Raw genomic sequence first — 9,930 nt, forward strand, 5'->3', positions numbered from 1 at the left:
TGTGTGTGTGTATGTAACGCTTTTAATCTCACTCAATTTTCTCGGAGATGGCTGGACCGATTTTAATGTTCTTAGTGTCAAATGAAAGGTCTAGGTGTCCCATTGGTCGCTATTGAATTTCATTTTGATCGGACTTTTAGTTCAAAAGTTATGTATAAAAATACGAAAAATATGGGACTTCATTATCTCATAGATCCCTTAACCGATTTGAACAAAATTGATTGCATATGAAAGAGGAGCCTTACAAACCCTTAACTTCCAAATTTCATGATGATTGGACTTGTAGTTTGAAAGTTACATAAAGAAATGTGAAAAAATAGTATTTAAAACATATTTTTGTAACATTTAAGAATTAATTCAATAAAAAACATCACACATTTTATTATTATTTGAAAATTACTGCTGAGATCTATCAAACGAAACCGAGTTATTTAAAATCGGACGGTTCATTCAAAAGTTATTCAAACTTTAACACTTAAGCACCGTATATTAAACCGTTAAAACGTGTGAAATCAAAACATATCAATCAAATGTTGATTGTATTCAATGTGTGCGATGTATGTATGTATGTATGTATGTATGTATGTATGTATGTATGTATGTATGTATGTGTATGTGATGACAATTTGCAATGAAATTCAAGAAAAGTGAGAAACATGTCAAAAGTCAGAAGTTTTTGAAGCCTCTTAGTGGAATACGAACTCTGAAATAAAAGAAAAGAAAAAAACTTTTTCCGACTAAATTCCACTATTTAATATTTATTCGCGACAGATAAGTATACGCTTTGAAAAAAGACACTGATGAAGCCTGCATGTTGTAGGCGAACTACGTATCTGTCGCAAATAAATATTAAATAGCGGGATTCAATTGCAAAGTTTTTTTCTTTTCTTTGATTTTAGATTTCAATTGTCATTTTCTTCACTTGCTGTTACTCACAATTGCACGCAAAGCAAAAAGCGGAGAAAAGCAGTTAATTTAAGTATACCGTGAACGTACCATATTCTGCGCAGCTCCTAATTCTGCGCATTTTTCTTTATATATGTATTTTTCAACATTGTGCATAACTATGGCCATTGTGTTATTTTTTTATAAATCTCTGTTGAATATTACGCCATTATTCACAAAAGGGCCATAATATTTGACAGCGAAATAAATTAAAGTGAAACTGAAAGTATTTTATATGTCAGAAAACAACGTCGTTAGCGCCAACGCTAAAACTGTCCTTCTAGAAAATTAACAAAATAATGATCGAAATTCTTTGCAATGATCAAATTACCCAGCATAATTAGAAAGAATAATTAGTTTTAGTCATGTTTTAGGCAAAAAGAGTGATTGCATGCCTTGTTTTTGTTGGAAAAATACGATGCAGTAGTGCGCAGATTTAGGCACAGATTTTTTATTCATGTTCCAAATTCTGCGCAGTAATGTATCCTATGAAGAAATCGCGAAAAAATACGCAACTTCTCCCAAATGGCTGAGGTATAGAGGCATAGAAATTCAAGTAGAACCTTTAACTTGCATTGATTGGAATCCTGTGTTACGGCTCGGGGTCCGAACCTACGAGCGCCAATTCATGGAAACATGTCTTCTGATTTTTTTTGACAGTCGAACTTCATTGAGCTGTCAGTTAGTGGGGAAGTGGTTGTTAATATTAGTCTAAAGTATAATGTTCAGTATAGAGAAAACCCGAATGAACTCGCCCTTCACGTTATCGACAATAAAATATTTAAAATAAGCCAATCCAAATGATAATAATGTTCCTGTGCCACCTGGACAGCACAAGAAGGCCAGATTATGGATTTAATCATGGTAATGGCTAATGTCGGATTTTTGATGTGCTTTCAGCGTATAAAGACATAAACTACATGGTATGAATGTTTATTGTTACTTTTTAGGTGCGCAGAATTAGGAACAAACTTGCGCAGAATTAGGAACATGGGCAAGAGAGTGCGCAGAATTAGGCACCGTGGATAAGTTTACAAAACGAAAGATATACTCAATTGTTGGTCGACTTTTAATTCCCATGTTTTTTACCATATATTATAGACCGTAGCACTACATGTTGCTGCTATCAACGTTATCAATTTAACTCTAGAATACTTATAATAGCGGAGGAATCATAAAAATGTCTTAACTGCGCAGAATATGGTACGTTCACGGTATAAGTATAGTGTTGTATAGGATCAAAATACTAGTGAGTTGATTTTTCCAAATAAATTTATACAAATTTCATACAAATTTTGCGCATTAATAAATGCTCCATAGATACTAGAGCTTAGAAATGTTATATGAAAAATAGGAAGTAAACGTTGCACGGTAGTAACTTTGTACGATTTGTTTTCGTTAGTGACATTTTAAAGGACAGATGTCTTATGTCATGTATCATGTTTTAATAAATAAATCAAAAATGACCAGCACTGGAAATCATATCGATCATATTTCTCATTCTCAACCATGTTTATGGTGCAGTTTTTGCACTATTTTTCGACCTCATCTTGTTTTCCTAACCCTCTAACATTGTAAAAACGATGCGATCAAGCTAATGACTATCTTTTCATGAAAGTACATTCAAAAGAAGCTCAAGTTTTGATTTTCATGCAAAAATAATTATCTGAAGGAGCGCCAGCTAAGAAAAAGTTCAATTTCTCTTTTTCATATCTAATGCTCTATTCAGTTATTTTTTCTAATTCAGATATATTGCAAAATTGAAGCCAAGCAAACTAATAGTAAAATTTTGAGATTAATCATTTTGTTGTAGATATCCTTTTTCTTCAAAAACGAAGTATAATAATAATTTTTCTGAACTCTTGTTTTTCAAAGATGCTAACTTTTGAACGCATGGTATTAATATCAAAATATCAAAAAAAATCTACCCTTTGGGCTAAAACCACTCAAAAAAAAAAATATCAAAAAATATGCTATGAACGCATATTTCATATTGTCAGTTCAAAACAAGTTTCGTATGTGGCTCTGAAACCCAAAAGTTAAGGCCGACCGATTATAAAACTAAATAAGGTGTTCATCAAATAACATAAATGACGCTTAAGGCCCCCATACACGTACGCATATGTTGGGTTGGAAATGAACAAAATGTTGGAGGTTCATTCCGGTCGAGCGGCGAGCCGAACATTTTCTTCTGTCAGCTTGGTTCGTGGCACTCACACACCGGCGAGCGTGTTGGACGAGCATGAATTCACCAACATTTTCGGCCAACATGTGCGTACGTGTATGGGGGCCTTTACAAGTATTTACGCACCCAAGGAAAGAAAATATAATTATTCTACGCAATACGTTGTGTATTTTACTGGCAAATAAGGATTTTGAGGAATACGGAACGGATATTTAAAAATATAGTCAAGTTAATTATAGATGTTCCTGAGAAATTGAATAATGATTATTGTGGCAGTAGAAAGGCTAGGTCACGCCGCTAGGTGGATTAATTCGGGTTTTTCACATATATTGCAAAAAACTTCAAAATACAAAACAAGGGTAGAATGCATCACAGCGGGATCGAACAGTTATAAAATATTTTCAATTTGCAGTACATCTTTTGTTTCGGATTATTTATTAAAAATATAGCTTAGTTTTAGGAGTTTATACAACTCGTTATTGAATGGTAAATTTTTTGGTTGCGTTTAATGCCTAGCTGGGCAAACTTGGTGCGTTTTGTCCACGGGACTTGGCGTTCTGCCTCACATAATGATTTTGACTCTTGCCAAAAACCGTCAAAAATAACAAAAAATACTGGTTTTTGTTAGGAAATTCCACAGGAGTAAGTGTAAAAAAGATCCCAAAGTCTTCTATAAGTCGAAAAACGTGGAACAAACACGCCGTTGCTCTGCAAAATGATGTTTTGCTTAAGCGGTGCATTCTGCACCACCTTACCCTACATTGTGCTTGTAGTACACCGAAACGAGTGCGCACGAGTCGATTAGAGAGCCTCGCGATGATAATTTCGAACTATCCGGTCGTGTATTGGCTGAACTGCACATCTATCCCAAATATGATGTTCGGTAACGATATAGAGAGCGCCCGACCGTCGACTAGAAATCTGGAACTTACAGAAAAGCAAAGGCAGCTAATCGTAAAACGTACTCGAAAGTGATGGCTCCTTTCAAACACAACCCGAAGTTGTCCTCGAAAGCCATGGCGAAAATGGCAGAAGTTTAACAATCGTTGGCAAGATAATCCGCCCAGTTAGCTTCGATGTACGATTTTGATCTAAGTCATATATACAAAATTATCCAGAATATCAAAATTTATCATGTTGATTCTATGTTGAAAATGCATCTTTTTCATTAAAATACATTATTTAATCATGAAAATGTCCGGAAGCTTCAGGTAGACGTGTTTAAACATACTTTCACCAACAATTTAGATAGAATTACGCATGCCCCAGATATTCAAAACGCCACATCTCCCAAATTACCAATATTGTTTTTTCTAGTTAATTGATTCTTATGTAGAATTTTCTGGCAGTCATTTTAAGCATATTTATTTGAAAATAAAATTAGGGGTGTTTTGAGATATTCGCATTTTTCGCTTTAAATTGCAAAAAAAGTGTGATGGTGACAAATTAGATAAAAACTGATAACATCATTCGATTGCGCGGCCAAAAACTCACAAAAAAGTATATTCGTATGTCTTCACATCGAACTGTTTCAGAGATATTTAAATCAGAAAAATGACTTTTTTGAAAATCTGTAAAAAAGGAAGCTGCGCCACTGCTACGGGGATTGATCAATCGGCGTAAAACTTCGGGAAATTGGTTGTGGGGTCGGAATGAACAATTATGCCAACTTTGGTTGAAATCGCTGAGGTCGAATCCAAACCTTGTGTACCCATTTACTTCTGCTTGAAAAAGCAGATAGTTCCAGATGGAAGTTCGGGCCCTCCCTTATTCCACATTGAGCGATCTGTTTCAATCACCTCATATGGAACGTCCATATTGGGCCTAGCTTCCATGCAGTCAGAAACTGAAGTTACTAAGGGTGTCAGATTGAACTCCCGAAGTATGCGAAGATGGCCGATTTGGTCACTTTCGAGTATAGTTTTACTCCTTTGCAACCGTAGTGCGCCGCTCTGCTTCCTCCTTCACATGAAGATGCAAAGGCACTAAGCATAGCATTGCCTCCATGGCTGCAGTACGTGTTGTACGCATGGCACTGGTAACTGTAAGAAAGGCCAGGCGCTGAACTTTGTTTAGTTTGGCTTGGGCTGTCACCTCATTCACCTTTGGCCACCATACGACTGCAGCATAGGTTATCCTAGGCCGTGCAATAGTAGTATATGACCAAAAGGCTAGTTGAGGTTTCAATCCCCAGGTTTTGCCAAACAGTGAGCTGCATGCCCAGATAGCCGAAGTTGCTTTCTTAACAGCGTAATCTATATGGGGTATAGGGGGAGTAATAGTATGTTTCCTTCGCCTAGTGAATGGTATAACGACTGTTTTGGTGGGGTTAACATTAAGTCCCTCTTGTGAGCACCATAACATGGTGGTGTTTAGAGCTCCTTGCAAGCGACTTGACAATACTGCGTCAAACTTTCCTCTGACGATAAGTACAACGTCGTCGGCGTAAGCAATGGTCTCATAACCAAGCTGTGATAGCTCGTGAAGGAGTGCATCGGCCACCAGTGACCAGAGCAGTGGCAGAGAACTCCTTCCTGTGGACATCCTTTGATCACCGAAATCGTGACCGGCGTATCTCCCAATGATGCTGTAATTTCTCTGCTTGAGAGCATTGCTTGAATCCAGCTCATTGTAGTGTGGTCGATTCTCTTTTGACAGAGAGCCGTATTAATTGACGTGAATGACGTGTTATCTAAAGCGCCTTCAATATCAAGAAAAGCACAAAGTGCTGTCTCTTGATATTTGAGCGATTTCTCAATCAACGTCACTGAGCAGTGCAGTGCGGTTTCCGTAGATTTATCGTGTTGGTATGCAAGTTGATTTACATGTAACGGAGAGCTTTTTAAAAACTCATTGCGGATATAGTTATCAGTGATTTTCTCCATCAGCTTAAGAAGCGTTGAAGTCAAACTTATCGGTCTGAAAGCCTTAGGCATGGTTTTGTCTTTTTTGCCAGCCTTAGGTATGAACACCACCCTTACTTTCCGCCAATTCCCCGGGATATACCCCAAAGTGAAACTGGCTCGAAAGAAATTGATGAGCTCGAACATTCTAACGCAGTCCGTTTTTTGTAAGAAAATGGCTAGAATACCATCCGGACCTGGAGATTTCATTGGTTCAAAAGAGCTGAGTGCACAATTGATCGAAGCCTCCGTAAACAATCGGCGTGCAAGTAGAAGCGAATCATTTGGCACATTGTGTAATGACCCATTCCGCTGTTGCCCGCCTATGTCTTGTCCAGTGGTCACTGTCATTAGAACTTCCAGAGTTTCCCTGGTGGTAACAGTAAGACTCCCATCCTCCAGTCGTCATATGTTCGAATCTCAGCTGGGCGGTGCTTCTAAAGTTAGTAGGATCGTTGCACTAACCCCGGAATTATCCTGTACTCTAATAAGAACTTAGAGAAGTTTCAATGCTCCAATTGTACCGAGCTGTAATGACAAGTATAATCTGGTGGCACTGAAAGAAGCTTTACGAGTATGCGGACGAAATACGATTTCGTCGTTATGGATAATGAAACGTATAGCAAAGGCGTTATCTGACAAATTCCAGGACAAAAAGTTTATACCGGTCGAGGTTCCCAACAAAGTTCCTTGATTGACCTGCATTTTGTAGTTGCGGGTTGAAATGTGACGCATTAGTAACTTGATGAACCAGGAGTTCATCTAGAACATCATAAGATATATTTTCATAACAACAGATATTTCACCACCGTCAATTGTCTCTTGCATCTTGCATAGAGCCTGGGTGACTCGTGCTGTATCAAAAATTTCTCTCCCCTGTAGTCTGTCCTGGGCTGTCGATGTCGCCAATTCAATGAGCGTTTTGACACACGCAAGTTGATGTCAACCTGGTCGACCTCGTTGAGACCCTCTATTCCTGGTGCCGGCGGAGTTCTTGAAGAAAACAGATTTCCCTGCACAGTTGTCCGCGGTAGCCTTGCGATACGTGGTTGGCCAACCGGCTATCTCTTCAAGTAGTATCTACAGTTCATGATTTCTACGCCTACGCCACTCTCCGTTTTCCTGTCGTACTCCACCAAGAATAGCCTACAACACCTTTCGTTAAAATACGGCAAGTGGACGAGTGTCATCCGTAAGCAAAGTTACAGGCTCAAGTCCGTAGAAGACTACCGGTCTGATTAGTGTTTTGTACATCGTCAGCTATTTGCGAAGGCGCACGCTCCTTGATCGAAGTATCTTGAGGACAGAAAAGCAGGCTCAACTTCCAGCTTGAACGCGTTGTTGAATCTCCTTACTCGTATTATTGTCGGATACGACCAGATATTCCAAACATACGAGCTCATCATCCACTTCCAGTTCATTGCCGTCAATAGTCACTGTCCGTGGGAGGCGATCACTATTTTCTCTGGAGCCCTGTGGTAGGTAGCTTAGTGCAGATGTCTCAGGTGGTGATACAGGATCATTTGACGAAAAACTCCTTCTACGCAAATGGTCAAATCTCAATCGTTACATTTTAAGTTTTCATTGCCGTTTACCTTAAATTAGCTTTGGTACAAAAACTATGCTAGCTATGTCAATTCTGTTACATTCATTCGAAAGCTGAGAATAATTTGAACTGAAAATTGTTTCTAAACCACTTACTTCATGAAATTTAGTACCTTTTTAGAAGTAAAAAAACTTTGAAATAAGTGTTTCTCAAGACATTTTTATCGAATTTCTCCTGAAAAGGTGTGATAAAACTAATTGCTTTTATTCACCAATTTAAAGCTCTGGTACCATTCTCCAATTCGTTATTCGACGTAAAACGCCTGTCTGTTTTAGTTTCGTTGCGATTTTAATTTTAAACGTATCGTATTAGGTGTTGAATTTGCATCTGAAGACTATAAGAAATTATACATCAGACATAGCACACTAGATTACCGCGTGCGACGAACACAGTCTGACATGTATGAAAAACAACAACAGCAACAACAATGTTTTTCATCAATTAAGGGTTCGCCTCCACTTTTGCTTGCTTAATCTTGCAAAACTCAAGCCGCATTGGTTTGTTCGCAGGCAGCAGCATTTGAACCTGTAGTGTGGAAAGAATGCATTTTTACCCGGTGCAGCACGCTCACCAGTTCCAGGGTGACATGGGGCTGTGCCGCAATTAACCTTGTGCTTCTCTTGAGATCATTCCCCACGATCCGCAAAATTTTATGGTCAATTGCAAACGTTACTTTCTGACGAAACCTCGTTGTCGAAAATTGACGTTGAGAAGTAACGTTGTTTTACTTCTGGGCAGCGATGGTGCGTTGTTGTACCCGAGCAGGAGCGAAGAGCAAAATAATATCAAAATGTGTTATTGGAAATCGAATAACTCATATCAAAATTTGGTTTTGTTTTGGCTGACATAGTTAGTAAAATAGCATAAAATAATATCAAAATTTTACTCCTTCAAGGCTAAAAGAATAACTACTTGTGTTATTTGAATAACAAAGCAATAACATGACTGATTCAGAGTTTAGGATAACATATTTTAGTATTATTAAGGTATTGAATAACAAATGCAGTAGTATATGGGATATTAAAAAATCATTTTATAGAATATCTATAATCTAAAATTACTTTAGTCAATAAAAAAAATTGTATGAAATATATCGAATGTCATTTTAAGGTCAAAATAAGATATGATAACAAAATCAGTTATTAAACTCATCTGACAACCACTGTTTTAAATATCTACTCAATAACAAAATGTGTTATCAACGGATCTCCATATCTATTCAATAACAAAATATACCATTATAACACAGTTTGATATTGTTTTTATATTATTTTGCTCTTTGCTCCTGCTCGGGTAGACGTCCCTGAATTAAAATCATTGTGTAACAAAACGAACACTTCTGGATTTGTGTCCACTTACTTGCATTGGGTAGCCGAAAATCAGAAAATCTACTACCATACTTCTACTGGGCTGTCGTTGCTACACAATTAGCGAAGCCATAACAAAGGTGAATGTCCGTGAGTCCTTCCGCAGAATACATTTTAATACTGCAATTGTTTTCAGAAACGTGCCAGAGAGACCCGAGAAGTTAGTTTCGTTATTGTTTTCCATATGCGTCTAATCGTGTCCGTCGCATGCGGTGATGTAGTGTGCTATGCGTGATGTATGAATTCGTGCAGTTTTCAGATACTAATTAAAGACCCAAAACCATACGTTGAAAATGGAATTGTAACGAAACTAAAAGACATAACTGTTTTACATCAAAGAACGAATTGTAGAACGGTATTAGAGTTTTAAATTAGTAGGGGGAACGGGGAAGTCCTCTATGCTCGGACACTAAAGCTTTTCAAATAAAACTCAGTAAATCTCGGCTTTATTACTTCTATTTTCCCTTCAATGTGGAGGAAAACAATATTACAAGCAAAAAAATACAAAACAAAACAAAATTGTGCAGCAAGATTAAATTTGAAATTAGACATGACATGATAATTTGAGCTATTAAAACCTGCATCAATGCAATGAAAAAAAAGACCCTACACACTTAAAAAAAGTGCCGAAGTCAGCAAAATTTTGCCGAGATTTGGACAGCCGAGCGTTTGGTAAAATTTTTTATGATGCCAAACGTTAGTAAAAATCCGTAAACGTCGATTTGCAAAACTGAAATTTTCACCGAACGCTCGGCTGTCCAAATCTCGGCAAATTTTGCTGAGTTTTTTAAGTGTGTATAACAATTTAAAACCTCACCACACATCTTTTGAGTTCAATCTTTGCAGGGTTGCTGTATAAAAGTTGAATAAAGCTCTATTCACATAAAATGTATGTTGAGAGTGCTGGTAATGCGAAATGCAAGC

Source organism: Sabethes cyaneus, chromosome 1 (genome assembly GCF_943734655.1).
Source record: "Sabethes cyaneus chromosome 1, idSabCyanKW18_F2, whole genome shotgun sequence".
NCBI classification, from domain to species: Eukaryota; Metazoa; Arthropoda; class Insecta; order Diptera; family Culicidae; genus Sabethes; species Sabethes cyaneus.